Consider the following 16,661-nt stretch of genomic DNA (forward strand, 5'->3'; position numbering starts at 1 on the left):
GTAATAATGTCCAGTTTCAAAATTTAATTTTCTTACATTTTCATTTGTAACTGGAAGATCAGCTGTAAAGGAATAAATTCATTTTTTACCTGAGCCTAAATATGGATACTTTATATCACTACTTCTGCAGTTTAACTGTAAGCTATTGTTCGACCATTCAGTAAATTTTGCATTGTAAAAGTACTAAGTATTTTCTGTTTTTGCCTAGTTTGATATAAATCCCACAGGGTGATCCCAGGATTGTTATTTAAAATACTATTAGATTGTTTTAATGATCATAAAAGGTCAAAGGTCACAGGTTTTAATCTCTATTACAATGAACATGTGTGCCCTTTCAGTTGTGGGAGCACTATAACACTACAGTCAATTTTTTCGTAAGAGAGCAGCCCAAAGGTTGGCAGTAGGTAGTGATGACTAGCTGCCTTTTCTCACTGCTAAATTATGGATGGGTAGTGCAGATAACCCTCGTGTAGTTTTACAAAAGCAAAGAAACAATGATCATAGAATTGTAGAATGGTAGATTGTTGTAATACATATTACATACTTGGTATTAAAATGGTAATATTTAATTAGTTCAAAATGTTTACAAGACAGCATTCTATGAATTTATATGCACAACATAGACAATTTTCAGCTTGTTTGCCACTTCTTTAAGTGCTTGTGTTAAGTTTATATTGGATTTGTTTTTGGAAATAAGTAGTAATGAAACTTTAATAATTTAGATGTTGTTGAACACTTGTATCAGATATTCCATACCTGGCCATTCAACTTTTTCAATGTTTTAATCCATTTGTTTGCTTTTGAGTATAATCAGTCCATTAATTAGAAACTAAATATAAGCACCTGAATATATCTTCAAATAATCCAGGTTTCCAATTGTCTATTTTTTGGTTTACTTGTAACAGGTATTCCCATGCAACATCTTGAACATTACATATCTGCAAATAAGTTACATTCTTGCAAAGCAGCCTTTTAAATTAGTTTATTGGTGTACTTAAGGTTTTGAATCTTCCTCATGATTTCCTTTTGTGGAGTTATTTGTCCTGCATCTTGGCATTTTGTTTCTATCTCTTCTTCCTCTTCATTTTAATCAGATTGATGTAACACTTGGTTGTGACTTCTAGATCAGTTTATCATTAACAAGACATTGAAACAAATATTACTCAACTTTTCATACAAACATATCTTCAGTTGATTTCTTATTTTGGACTTCATGGCTCCCTAAGCATGTATTTTGATGCAAGGATGAGGCAAAGAATTTCATCCATAGTGATTAAAATACAAGAAAAGCTCAAACCCTTACACTGTTTATGGAGAGAAATCTTAGGAAGACCCATGCAAGAATGGTATTTCATATAGAGTTTAGCTGTCATATCTTGCATCATAATTAATCAGTAGTTTAAGAATGCCTTGCCCCTCTTTATAACATTTGTAATTTGCTACAGTTACAAGTTCACAGTATTAAATCGTTTTCTCATAGCTGTGTCTACTTTAGCTTTGCGTGGTTATGGGTATCAGTATGTTTATCTATGGGACAGCAGCCAGAAATTTCTTCAGCATTTTTGTACTGATCCTTCATGCAGACTTTGAAGGTCTTTGAATCATTTAGTGTCCATTGAGTGTTGTACGAATAAAGTACTCCAATGAGTGGTGCTTGAAAACAGCTATTAGCACTTGTTGTTTATGAGTAAATTTGTTTTAACCTCCCTAAGTGTAATAAGAAAGTTTTCATATTTTTACATATTATATAATATGGCACTGAGTTTGTATACTCATTTATCTACATTACCAAGCAGCCTTTGTATTAGCTGCATTATATGTTGCAACAAAAAAATACTTTTGATAATTACATCTTTCTAATGTTTCATCATGAATCTGTGGTGTGATTTTTTTTAATGCATTAGGATTCATCAGTGTTGATGAGTGGAAAAAAGTGGTTGTAGTATGGTTAATGTAAGACTGGTTATTCCTTTATTGTTAATAATAATACTTCAGCCATTATTTAATCTAGAGATATTGAGGAGTGTACTTATTAAATCACTGATGTTTATTGGGAATTATCTGATTTATCCACTGGAAGATTGATTGTTATAAAGCAGCTTGAGTGAGCTGGTTAATTAAACTGAGGAAGTTATTCCTTCAACATTCCCAATATCTTGTCCATTTGGGTGTTGTTTTTTTAACGTCTTTTTCATTTGAGTCCAAATTTTTTCTCTTTGACTGTGTTCAATAGAGCTTTTAGTTCTTCACGTTCTTAGTGCTCCATCTATTACAGTTCTCAAGGTTCTATCACTTTTGGGGATGTGATCTTCCATGAAAGCCTTTAGTTCTATTGGTTGTGCTTATATATGGGCTCTTCACAACATGTGGAATCTTTCAAGAGATTCTTTGATGGTTTTCATTACTCTTCCAAAAATCTGTATTGTTGTTTGGATAAGACTTGTATGTTGACAGGTGTCCTGCTTCCTCCTTCTCATCCATATGTACACATTTTCACAGATGCATCCCTTCAAAAATGGTGGCATGGGTCAATCAGCAGGAAGCTACAAGGGTATTGGTCTGCAGCCAAGAGGTCTAATAAACATCGTGGAACTTCTTGCTGTACATTGTGCTTTGATTCATTTTCTGGTAATGATCCATTCTAATAGTTCTACAGTGGTTGCTTGACTCAATCACCAGGAGAGCACCTGTTTTCCACTTCTCTGTATTTATACATTGGACATTCTTATTTGGGGTTCACACACACACTATTAATATTTTTGTTATGTTCCAGTTGCTATCAGTCTTTTTGTGCATCAGCTTTTCTATTCATACAAAGTCTACCCAATGGAGTGGTCTTTTGATCTTTTTGTTTTCAAGTGACTTTGTTTTCAGTTGGTTCTCCTTATATTGATGCTTTTGCTATGTCCCTTAATCACAAATTGCTATGTTAGGGTCTCTGGTCCCTCATCCTCTTGCTCTCTCTGTTGATGCTTTCAGCCCATATTGGATCAACAAATATCTGTATGTCTGTCCTCACATTTGACTTCTTCACCTGGTGATTTTGATCATCCACACCATTCCATAACAAATCCTTCTTAGTGCTCCTTATTGACTAGCTCAGCTGTTGTTTTTCACAGCTTCTCTGGCTACTACCCCTTCCTCTGACTTCATCCCTTGTTTGTCAACCTCAGATACTAGTGCTTCATCCAGCCCTTTGTGTCTGATATTTAACCAATCCTTGGCAAGAAGATCTGGCTTGTCCTGCAGGTTGCTTCATTCCTGGCTCATTCCATTTGCTCTTCCTCCATGGCAGTTTATCAGTGCTATAGTTTTCTCCCACTTGGATGTACTCCTCTGTTTTTTAACCCATATATGCAACATATTTCTGTGATGACCAAGAAGTATTTCTGGTTCAGAAATAGTGTTCCTGATATTTGACATTTTTTGTGTAATCTTCAGTGGATGAAAAGAAATACAGGAATCTCAAAAAAGCATTTTAAAACATTTTTGAACAATGCTTTACTGAGTTTTGTAAAGTCCCCTCCATAAAGCCCTCACAGTTATATCATGCATAAACCTTTTAATAACTAATGACAAAAACTTAGACTTTTTTAAAATAAACTTATGTAAAATTAAACTGCAAGGAAATCAATGTAACTCTGAGTAGTTGCTGAAAATAAAATATATCAATAAATAACTAGTATGATGTAGAAATGTTTAAAAGTTTGCAATCTTAAAAGAAAAATTTAGGGTTAAAATGATTGATTATACAGGAATGCTATTTGGGTAGGATAGTGGGTAATCTTATGTTTAATGTTTATATGGATAACAATATGTAAGCATAAAATATGTAATTTGTATTATCTGAATAGTTATTAAATAATGTAGAAAATAATCAGAGCAAGTGCTTCCAAAATAGATTCTTACAATTTAATGCCTTAAATCTCAAGGGTGTCCTAGGACTAATACTTGTTTAATCTACAATAAAAGTTATTCTGCACTACTAAATTGATATACCATAAAATGTGGAATGTACATAAAGTAAGTGCAGGTCCAGTAGTTGTTTATTTAATTATATTACATAAAGTAAGTGCAGGTCCAGTAGTTGTTTATTTAATTATATTACATAAAGTAAGTGCAGGTCCAGTAGTTGTTTATTTAATTATATTACATAAAGTAAGTGCAGGTCCAGTAGTTGTTTATTTAATTATATTACATAAAGTAAGTGCAGGTCCAGTAGTTGTTTATTTAATTATATTACATAAAGTAAGTGCAGGTCCAGTAGTTGTTTATTTAATTATATTACATAAAGTAAGTGCAGGTCCAGTAGTTGTTTATTTAATTATATTACATAAAGTAAGTGCAGGTCCAGTAGTTGTTTATTTAATTATATTACATAAAGTAAGTGCAGGTCCAGTAGTTGTTTATTTAATTATATTACATAAAGTAAGTGCAGGTCCAGTAGTTGTTTATTTAATTATATTACATAAAGTAAGTGCAGGTCCAGTAGTTGTTTATTTAATTATATTACATAAAGTAAGTGCAGGTCCAGTAGTTGTTTATTTAATTATATTACATAAAGTAAGTGCAGGTCCAGGAGTTGTTTATTTAATTATATTACATAAAGTAAGTGCAGGTCCAGTAGTTGTTTATTTAATTATATTACATAAAGTAAGTGCAGGTCCAGTAGTTGTTTATTTAATTATATTACATAAAGTAAGTGCAGGTCCAGTAGTTGTTTATTTAATTATATTACATGAAGTAAGTGCAGGTCCAGTAGTTGTTTATTTAATTATATTACATGAAGTAAGTGCAGGTCCAGTAGTTGTTTATTTAATTATATTACATGAAGTAAGTGCAGGTCCAGTAGTTGTTTATTTAATTATATTACATGAAGTAAGTGCAGGTCCAGTAGTTGTTTATTTAATTATATTACATGAAGTAAGTGCAGGTCCAGTAGTTGTTTATTTAATTATATTACATGAAGTAAGTGCAGGTCCAGTAGTTGTTTATTTAATTATATTACATGAAGTAAGTGCAGGTCCAGTAGTTGTTTATTTAATTATATTACATGAAGTAAGTGCAGGTCCAGTAGTTGTTTATTTAATTATATTACATGAAGTAAGTGCAGGTCCAGTAGTTGTTTATTTAATTATATTACATGAAGTAAGTGCAGGTCCAGTAGTTGTTTATTTAATTATATTACATGAAGTAAGTGCAGGTCCAGTAGTTGTTTATTTAATTATATTACATGAAGTAAGTGCAGGTCCAGTAGTTGTTTATTTAATTATATTACATGAAGTAAGTGCAGGTCCAGTAGTTGTTTATTTAATTATATTACATGAAGTAAGTGCAGGTCCAGTAGTTGTTTATTTAATTATATTACATGAAGTAAGTGCAGGTCCAGTAGTTGTTTATTTAATTATATTACATGAAGTAAGTGCAGGTCCAGTAGTTGTTTATTTAATTATATTACATGAAGTAAGTGCAGGTCCAGTAGTTGTTTATTTAATTATATTACATGAAGTAAGTGCAGGTCCAGTAGTTGTTTATTTAATTATATTACATGAAGTAAGTGCAGGTCCAGTAGTTGTTTATTTAATTATATTACATGAAGTAAGTGCAGGTCCAGTAGTTGTTTATTTAATTATATTCATCGTGTTCTCAGATTCACTTATTTTTCTTAAAGTAATTGAATGGAATTTGTAAGATAACGGGATGTTTTACAAAGTTTGGAATAAAAAATGACTGATCACAGTGTGGAAGAAAGACCCAGAACAATAGGTAAATAAGAAAACAGGAACTTGTCACTTCCTTGACTAGTGTTATAAACTTGCATACCTTTTTCATGAAAATATTTTAAAATGTTGGTAAACTTTAAAAACTGATTTTACTAAAAAGGAGGTAAAAGTATGGTAGTATCTTTGCACTGATGAGTACAACATTAGGCATAGTGTACATATCCCCATGTCACAGAAAAATTAATGTTATGTTCAAATCTTCATTCTGTAACCTATTTTCACTTGAAGTGGTTACTTTGTTCTCCATCAACGTTTGTTCATTCCTGTTTCTTATGAAACTTCCAGACCCTCCAGTTTGTTTGCATATTATATATATGTTTTTCCCATTGTTTTTGGCTGTCTAATTTGAAAATGTCAAAAAATCCAATGAAGAATACTCATGCATTCATGAAATTCTGGTGTAATTTGCCCTTTCCCACCATACATCATATGCAAATAAAATAGAAATAAATCATGATAAACAAAAATCACGAATTACAATTCAAAACTATTAAAGTATAAAATTAAAGGCACTAGTATAAACACTTAATAATTAAATAAAAACTAATGATCATACCAAATTTATCTTTTACAATTTAAAATCAGACCGGTTCTATATCTACTCAGTTCGGAAAACATATTCTTTACAGCTGTGACTAACTCAGTCTGCAAGTTTTAATTAGATGTTATGCTTGATTAGCCATCAACTGTGGTGCTTGCTTTTATCATTTTCATCACAACAGGTAACAAAGTTATCTGTAATTCTTTCTTTACTGTCTGATTGGTATGGAAATAAATCTCAGGTTTAGTAGGAAAGAGAAAGGGTAAAACTATAACTATGCAAACAACTAAGACTAGCCATTGCCCAAGCATCAACGTGTAATTTATGACCAAGGAAGAAATCCATTGATATTTTATCTTCACTAGGTTTCTTTCTTATATGGCTTCAGTATAAACAGGGACAACTTCCAAGCAGTGCTGCTTGGGTGTATGTACTTCTTGTCTCTGTCAGTGCACCTACAGTCTACAGTGGCATGCCTTTTCAATGTTACCTTGTACTTAAAGAATGTTTTATTTGATCCAGTAAAAACATATATATTCTTCACTAGTACTAATATTGCCTGGTCAGACTGGGTTTTCATTTAAGATATTACTTGTGTATTTTTTACTAAAACATGCCACTGTCTACTGAATATCTAAGTGTCAAAACTGAAACATTATTTTACCAGAAGTAATGAAAACATTGAATCTTTAACTGATATTTCTACAGGCCAATTATTCCATTTTACTTTATATCCAATAATGTCACCCTTCAGATGAAATCCTGTATTTCCATTCAAATGTTAATTTACAATTGCATTATCTGTTCGATTGATTAATTTATGTAATAAAGCACTTGTGAATGACTAATGTCTATGTACTTGTACAAAACGACACAGGTATGTTGCCAGTGGTCAGTATGCTGGACTGTGGATATCGGGTTCTGTGGTGTGTGTCACATTACCATCTAAAATCGTGCTCCACACTTTGAACTCATGGGTGAAAAACTACCATCATATCGAAAAAGCCTCCAAGTTGGTAGTTGGTGATGTTGACTATCTGCTTTCACTCTAGCATATCACTTTATAATTGAAGACAGCTAGTGTAGGTTGCTCTGAAGTAACATTTTATGAAATTCAACAGACGAAAACTACAAGAGAAACTTGTCAGACAACTACTGAAACTTCACCAGTGGTAAAATTCTGCTAGTACTTATTTGATCTGCTTTTCATCCAACCCACTTTCATCCTATTGTCACATAGAATACTGTAAGTTTAATTTTTACTGACGTTATTAAATGAAGTAGTTATTTAACATAATTAAGTTTTACACAAAAATTTAGATAAAAAAATCAAGAAATTTGGTGGTGGTAAGATTCAAAACTTCAACTTGCATGACAAAACGACAACTTTTACTGCTGGGTCACTGGTCAATATTCATGGAAAGTGGGATCTTACTTTTCAGGTTAATGGTGAGAGCTCTCACCTTTAGGGGTCAATTTCTTCATGAAAATACAGTACGGTATTTTTTTTTCTGATTCAGAATATTCAATTCCGTCATATTATTTAAAACATTTTTGAATGTGAGTTGCCGAAAATATATCTATATTGCTTTGAACTGTACGTTTCCAAACAACCAATTATATAGTGGATCCACCTGATTTACTCTTTCAAAAAATTGGTTTTAACTGAAAACATCCCAGAGTAATTAAGAACTAAATTTGGTATTATAGTTATAAAACCTTACTTGGCTTGACTTTAAGATTCATGCTATTGGCTTTAAAACAACACTTCATTTCAAAGGAACGGTATTTTCTGCAATTAGAATTACTTATAACTGAGAGGGGAAAATGGTTATACAATAGGAATATCAGATTTAGGAGAAATTATCGTGGATATAAGACTTCTGTCAAAGGTGTGAGGATCGATGACTGACCTTTTTGCAGCTGCAGCCATTGACCAACATGAGCCAGAATAAAAATGAAATAGAAACCATAGGTATGACTTGTTCTCTTCCCAAATCTGTCTGATTTCTTATGATTCACCTTGGTACCAGCAACCTTAAACAAATCGATAAGACCGTAGAAGACTGCTTCTCAGAACTTGAAAACCCAATTACGCATATCTTCAACCTCACACCACACATTAAACTGACTCGTTCTAGTGTAATATATCGACATCTGAACAGACACACTTTCACTGATTACAACACAAAAAACAGCACAATAATTGAACAACAACAAAATTCAACATTTTATTGAATTAACCAAACAGTTATGCAGATTTAACCCACAACTTTCCTTCATCAACTACACAAACCTAATACCAATCGTTAATTTTCTTGCACGATATGGACTTCACCTCAACTTTTCTGGTATTTTTACCTTGGTCTCAAATTTCATATGCTTTATTTCCCACTCTTGTCTTCCTCTTCCAAGCCCCCCAATCATTTCCTATTTTTACTTCTAATAGTCCTTCTACTCTTCCCTATCCGAATTCTACATTTCTTCCTATCTCAGAAGCTACCAAATCTTACAATGACACCCCTATTACTTAATCTACACAATCAAAAACTTATTCATTCTCTTACAGTGATATTTCAAGTTCTGTTAGAGAACTAAACACAAATCACACGTCCCCAAAATCATCACATTACACAACTAGCAACATTCGGTTTTCTTATGCTTCTGTTGTTCGTTCTGGTTTACCCATGAACCTTTCCACTCCTTTATATCCAAAACCACACATTGCAGTCTTCACCAGTCGATTATTTGCTTGTAAAACTACCTTCATTAGAACACAGTAGTCTTTCAAATGTTAGCGTAAACTCTCAGAGCGACCAGAAATGCACTCCACACTCTGAATAAGATAGCTACTTTTCTCTTCCTTCCCTTACACTAACACCTGTCAACATTCAGCATGAAATAAACGACGAACTACTCAATTACAGTAGAAAACAAATATTTCAGAAACTTGCAAAACTCACTTAGAAACGCACAAGCCATTATCAACATGCGAAGTCGCTAGTACATAACATAAAAACAGAAACATACCTCAGCCTCTTATATTGAAAAGACTGATAACAATAAGAGCACATGATAAGAACTTCTGCCACAAATGGCAACGGATCCTTGAAAACACCTCCTTAGAACTCATGAATATCCTTAAAACATTGTTAAAACTCTAGATAAAGAAATTTCCCAATATTTTTATATATACAACCCTTTGGACGAAGAAAAAAGAAACTAAAAAATTACAGATAAAATCGATGCATTTCTTCTTAAATAGAATAAAAAACAGCTTTCTACCAATAACACCAAGAAACGCTTCCAACAGCATTCTTTTTTGTCATAAAGAAAATACCGTAACATTAAACAGTCTACCAGAAAGTACCAAAATTCCTTTATCCCCAAACGGGGTTATAGGATTTCTATTTCATTTTTATCAAGACTTCTTGTACCTAAATGTTTTTAGAACATCACGAATGAGTCAGAATATGTATGCAAGAACCAGCTTTTGTAATGGTGACCATTTCATTTCATTACAGACCTGGGTTCTATCTATGTGTTAAAAACGTAGTACAAATGAATGTGACAGAGTTGACTGATAAGTCATGTTGATTCTTGTGAGACTTGTGATAAAGCTCATTGTATTTACTGTCAAGCAGATTCTAAAACCTTCTGGGTAAAGACAGCCCTCGTTAGCCAGGGAGGGTTTTGCAGAGCTCAAGCTTCTGCTTGACATACTTGTGACAGGGAGTGGTGCTAACAACCACTTCATCAACCTAATTTAGTAGTGTAAGACCTGAGGGAAGGCAGCTAGTTATCGCCACCCACTGCCAACTTTTGGGCTACTCTTTTACTAACGAACAGTTGGATTGACCGTAACTAATTAACGCCCACACGGCTGAAATGGCAAGCATATTTGATGTGGTGGGGATTCGAACCCGCAACCATCAGATTACAAGTCGAATGCCTTAACCATCTGGCCATACTGGGCCTCAAAATTTATGATCTATGAAATAATAAATTATGGTTTTTCACTAAAAATGAAGGTTCAAGGCTTGCAAATATCACTTGTATTAGAAGTTCCTATTGCTACATTTACCTATTAAGATTGATCATTGAACTATTGTATCATATATGTGTTTTCGTGGGAGAGATCTCTGTATAGTTGAATATACTACCTTTGGGTAAAACTTCCATTATGTTTTGAGCAATAGTGTCATAGATACTGTTCATGTCCCGAGAAGAATAGCATTATTGTTTCATGTGCATAATACGATGTTTTCTTACGTTAAAGATAGTAGCTCTTTACAAAAATTCTCAGAGTTATCTGTTTATTGGGAGCTCTCAAATCTCCAGAATAAGTGTCATCTCTTGTACACAAATATGTATTCATTAACTTTGACCTATCTTGTCTCGTAAATAAAAATATTTTCATTTATCTACATATTATCTTCAATCCTTTTTCATTTTTCGAGCCCAGTGAAAGAAAGGTGATGTAGAATTACTCCTACATATCATATTTATAAACCTGCTATCACCTACCTCATTATTTTAAACAAAAAATTTGTGAATCTGAAAATACTAAACTATTCAGGTTAAAAATTTCAATTTCTAGAAGTTGGAATTTTAAGTGTTTCCTTGAATTATAATTAATCTTTAAAACAAAACGCATATTATTTCATTTGAGGTATTCATATGTTTTTGTGAATTAACCATTGAAAATGTCTAGAATGTTTAAATTAACCCAATAGCTAAAACATGCAGTTTCAATTAATGTTGTGTTAGAGCACAGTCCCGAAATAACTTGGTATAGCTGTTTGAAGGTACACTACATGGCCAAACGTATGTGAACACCCGACTATCACATCTATATGTGCTTGAACATCTCATTCCAAAACCATGTGCATTAATATGGAGTTTGTCCCCCTTGGCTGCTATAACATCCTCCACTCTTCTGGGAAGACTTTTCACTAGATTTTGGAACGTGGCTGCGAGGATCCCCTTCTATTCATCTATAAGAGCATCAGTGAGGTTGGGCGAGAAGACCTGGCTTGCAGTCGGCGTTCCAAAACATCCCAAAGATTTTCGATGGGGTTGAGGTCAGGGATCTATGCAGGTCAGTCAAGTTCTTCCACACCAAACTAAACCATGTCTTTATGGACCTCCTGGGAGTCTTGTCATGCTGAAACAGAAAAGGGCCTTCCCCAAAGTGTTACCACAAAGTTGGAAGCATACAATCCTCTAGAATGTCACTGTATGCTGTAGCATTAAGCTATTCCTTCACTGGAACTAAAGAGCGTAGCCCAAACCACGAAAAACTCCAGAGCAGTATTCCTCCTCCAAAAAACTTTACACTTTGCATTCAGGCAGTAAACATTCTCCTGGCATCCGCCAAACCCAGATTCGTCTGTCGGACTACCAGATAGTGCAGCGTGATTCATCACTCTAGAGAACGTATTTACACTGCTTCAGAGTCCAATGGCTGTGTGCTTTACACCACTCCACCCGACGCTTGGCATTGCACATGGTGATCTTAAGCTTGTGTGCGGCTACTCGACCATGGAAACACATTTTATGTAGCTTTCGACGAACAGTTCTTGTGCTGACGTTGCTTCCAGGGGCAGTTTGGAACTCGGTAGTAAGTGTTGAAACTGTGGACATGATTTTTGTGCGCTTCAGCACTCAGCGGTCCCTTTCTGTGAACTTGTGTGGCCTTTTGCTTCGTGTCTGAGCTGTTGTTGCTCCTAGACGTTTCCACTTCACAATAATAGCACTTACAGTTCACTGGGGCAACTCTAGCAGGGCAGAAATTTGACGAACTGACTTGTTAGAAAGGTGGCGTCCTATGACAGTGCCACGTTAAAAGTCACTGAGCTCTTCAGTTCGACCCCTTGTACTGCCACTGTTTGTCTATGGAGACTGCAAACGCAAACGAACTTGGCAGGGGTTTAATTCAGAGAGAGAGAGAGTCTGAAATCTCTTTCCAACTGGGGTGGTCAGGAACGTTGTGGTTTCTCTTTGTCCCCTCACGTGACAGATTATTGAACTGTACATGGAAGTTTGTCTTTATTTTGTTTTAATTTCTTTAAGGTGAAGAAGTGAGGTGGGGATATGAAAGTGACGCGAGAGAAAAGAGACCTGGACAAGAGGGGCATAAGGAAAATAAGACAGGCCAGAGCCTGTGGTCAGAATAACCTGACGGCTGGCGATTACGAAACATTCACTTAAGATTGACTTAAATGACTCTTTTCAGGACTAGGCAAGAATATTGCCTTGGCTGAGAAAACCCACTTTCATAGCCTGGGCGCCGAAAAATTTACTCAGGCCGTGCCCGGAAGTAGCTGGGAAGAAAATCATAGCTTTGGAAACATTTTGGAATAAAAGGAAAACTGATGGATTATAGCAATGGTATACATGTGGCTGGTTGTCTGGTAACTAGGAAAACTGCTAGCTGCAGTCTTGTAGAACAGGTAGGAACTTCAGGTTGAACTTGTGTTCACACCTGATGCCTAGTAGTGATAGAGAAAAACGTGAACTTGGTGGTGAATCAACTGGCTGTTCTTCTTCAGTGAATTGTTCTTCATCGATCTGAGATGCTTTGTTTCTTCTTGTAATTTTCGTTTGTGTCTTCTGAGTGATTGTGGTCTGTTTCTCTGTTTGAACTGACGCGTCGATAGTTGTCATGTGAATGGTCTGAGTCTGGCTGGTGGTTGTATTCCGTAAAACTGGAACTGAGGTCTGGCAGGAACTATCACTTGTCTTCCTTGGATTGTTAAGTCTTGATGTGTTGTTAACAGTGGGATTTGTCGTCTTCGGAGTTGAGTTGCCTGAATCTGCATTTGTGTTCTTTCTGGCTGGCTCTGTCCTCGGCGGTATTTCTGTAATTTTCCGTTGCAATTTGTCCGTTGATTGTCCATGTTGTCTGGGCACTTTGTTTGACTACGAGTTGAAGAGTCGGCGATGCGGGCGTTCGGCTCTCAAGTGAAATATGTGATAGTAACACCCATCAAGTAAAATACAGTCAGCACTGTACTTTGACGTTGACACTATCTTCATGACGTACGTAGGTAGATTGGTGTTTCTGGAGAAAATTCGATGTACAGCATGTAACTTGGTCTGGATTTGAGATTCTATGGCTTGTTTGATTTATTCTGGTTGTATGGTTGGGTCGACGTCCCTGAGGAATATTGAGAAAAGATTGACAGAACTTTTGGTTGGGGAACAACTTACTTTAATTTCAGTGTTCCATGATGGTATAGATAAACTTGATCGGCTGGATGAAAATTCCGTCCTGGGGTAGGATTAGGGTCCTGGAAGGTTCGATGGTTACCCCTGGCTTGGTTTGAGCGATAAACGTGGTGTAGTTGATCCTTGCGTATTGAACAGGATAATGGTAGAGATATCAGCACGTCTAGCTTGCTCTGTGACTAGCATGGACGTAGAGACTGTATGACTGTGTGCTTTATTTTATGGACCTGTTAGCAATGGGTGTGACTGAAATAGCTGAACACACTAATTAGAAGGGGTGTCCACAAACTTTTGGCCATGTAGTATATGTGAAGACAGACAAAGTGAATGTATCTCTTTCCAAAGTTGAAGAATATCAGCTACGTTTTTATCTGAAAGCAGTTAAAACTAAATAATGAAAATATAATGCATTAGCGTTTCATGAATATTCTATGATCATAATTATATACATAAAATGTAAACATAACGAAATAATTTTTTTATAAATTACACTGCACAACACAGTTTTTGCTTCTTGAACACTGTTGGGTGTTTCTTATAGATTTTTGGCTGCTGATCACGAAGATTACATCCAAATTTTCTCATCACGTACAGTTTCATCGAAATATTCAGTTTTTTTTCATGTATTTTTCTTATATTTGTGTCCAAAAATTTTCGTTTCTGTAAGAGACATATGAACAATGTTTTGTGCAGTCTGTACATGTTTAGGCATGAAATCAGGCCAGGTTGGAATCTGTTCTGTGGAAGTATTCAGCCCGGGCATGCCTGGGCAGGCCGGAGCCAGCTCGACACTGTCTCAGCAGGCTATAAAAGTGGATTGTATATACAGATGCTGCTCATTGGATTAATATAGACCTTGTAGTGTGTACATATTGTTTCAGAATATAGCATTGTCTCAGTATCATTATAACAAGTAAGTTAGATATTATAGACGTTTTACAGGACGATTGGTGTCAGTCAATATATCTCGTCAATGTCGTAACAGCCGCGAAACATTCTGCTATATTTGTGGCGAGTATACGCTTGTTCATCAGAGACGCTCAATGACTGCTCATGTGAAGAAAGCATATAATCTGTATTTCGGCTGTAAAATTGGTGATAAAGACCAGGAATGGGCGCCTCACATTTGTTGTGCGACATGTGCTGTCTGTCTGAGAGCTTGGCTCAGAGTCACTCAAAAGACAATGGCGTTTGCTGTCTCGATGATATGGCGAGAACAGAAAGACCATGTGACGGACTGTTACTTCTGTTTGATTAATGTGTCTGGTTCTCTGCCAAAACAAAAAGTCAATTGAATACCTTAATCTGCCTTCAGCAATGAGACACGTGCCACATGACGACAGTCTTCCAATTCCAAAACTACCAGAGGAATGGATCTTAGACGAACCAGATGAAGAAACTGCAATGCAGGGGACTGGCAGTGACATTGATCCGGATTTCGAACCGTTCTCTTCAGGCGATCCACATCTCATTACACAGTGAGAAGTAAACGATCTGGCCAGAGATTTGGGTCTGTCAAAAGCAAAAGCCGAATTGTTGGGTTCGAGACTGCAAGAATGGTGTTTGCTGTCACCAGGTGCGAAAATTTCTGGTTTTCGAAGCCGCCAAGATGATATAACCAAATTATTTGCACAAGTTGACAGTCTCTGTTTCTGTGTTGACATCGAAGGATTGTTCTCTGCTTGACCCGCAAGAGTGGCGTCTCTTTATTGATTCATCAATGTTAAGCCTCAAAGCTGTTTTGTTACACAATGACAGCGTTCACCCTTCAATACCTGTTGGCTATACAGCACACACGAAAGAAAGCTACGAGTACAACTGAAATATCTGTGGAGATCTGAGAGTCGTTGCTCTGTTACTAGGACTGCAACTCGGCTATACAAAGTGCTGTTGTTTCATCTGTGAATGGGACAGTCGTGCCAAAGAGTCACATTATTCTAGACAGAGCTGACCACTCCGTGAAAAGTTAGTTCCAGGACAGAAAAATGTGTCGTATAAACCGCTTGTCGACCTGGCAAAGATTGTTTTGCCTCTTCTTCACGTAAAATTGGGACTTATGAAGAATTTCGTGAAAGCAAAGAACAAAATAGGCGAAGGTTTTCGTTATTTAAAACAGATATTCCCAAGAATAACTGAGGCCAAGATCAAAAAGGTCATTTTTGTTGGCCCTCAGATCATACATGTTATGAGTGACAAGCGGTTCGAAAATCTCTTAGTTGGGTCGGGAAAGATTGCCTGGAAAGCCTTCAAAGACGTTGTTGACAATTTGCTTGGCATATACAGAGCCCACATTACATTCATCTGGTTGACAAACTTCTCAAAGCATACAAAACAATGAAGTGCAACATGTCACTCAAGATTCATTTTTTCCGCTCACACTTGGACTTCTTCCCCGCAAATCTCGGTGCTGTCAGTGACGAACACGGTGAAAGGTTTCATCAGGACATTGCTACAATGGAAAAACGATATCAGGGCAACTGAAATTCGTCAATGCTTGCTGACTACTGTTGAACACTGCAACATGATGCACCGGACATTGAATACAAACGAAAATCACGAGCAAAACACTTTTAATTATGTTGAACTTAATAGCGTATTAGAAACATAAACGTAATTAAATATGTTATTGCCGATAAAAAGTTAACTGTCTATCTCTCAAAGTTCCTACGTAATGAAGCAAAACCAAAACTATATTTGTGCATACCCACCTTAATGGCCCGGCATGGCCTAGCGCGTAAGGCGTGCGACTCGTAATCCGAGGGTCGCGGGTTCGCGCCCGCGTCGCGCTAAACATGCTCGCCCTCCCAGCCGTGGGGGTGTATAATGTGACGGTCTATCCCACTATTCGTTGGTAAAGAGTAGCCCAAGAGTTGGCGGTGGGTGGTGATGACTAGGTGCCTTCCCTCTAGTCTTACACTCCTAAATTAGGGACGGCTAGCACAGATAGCCCTCGAGTAGCTTTGTGCGAAATTCCCAAACAAACAAAGCATACCCACCAGGTACCTGTCACAATCAGCAACAACTTTTCAGGAAACAAAACTTTTCAAAAACATTGTTGTGCAGTGTTATTAAATTAATTTAAACGCAGAAAATGGAATATGAAA

The sequence above is a fragment of the Tachypleus tridentatus genome, chromosome 6 (genome assembly GCF_004210375.1).
Source record: "Tachypleus tridentatus isolate NWPU-2018 chromosome 6, ASM421037v1, whole genome shotgun sequence".
NCBI lineage: Eukaryota > Metazoa > Arthropoda > Merostomata > Xiphosura > Limulidae > Tachypleus > Tachypleus tridentatus.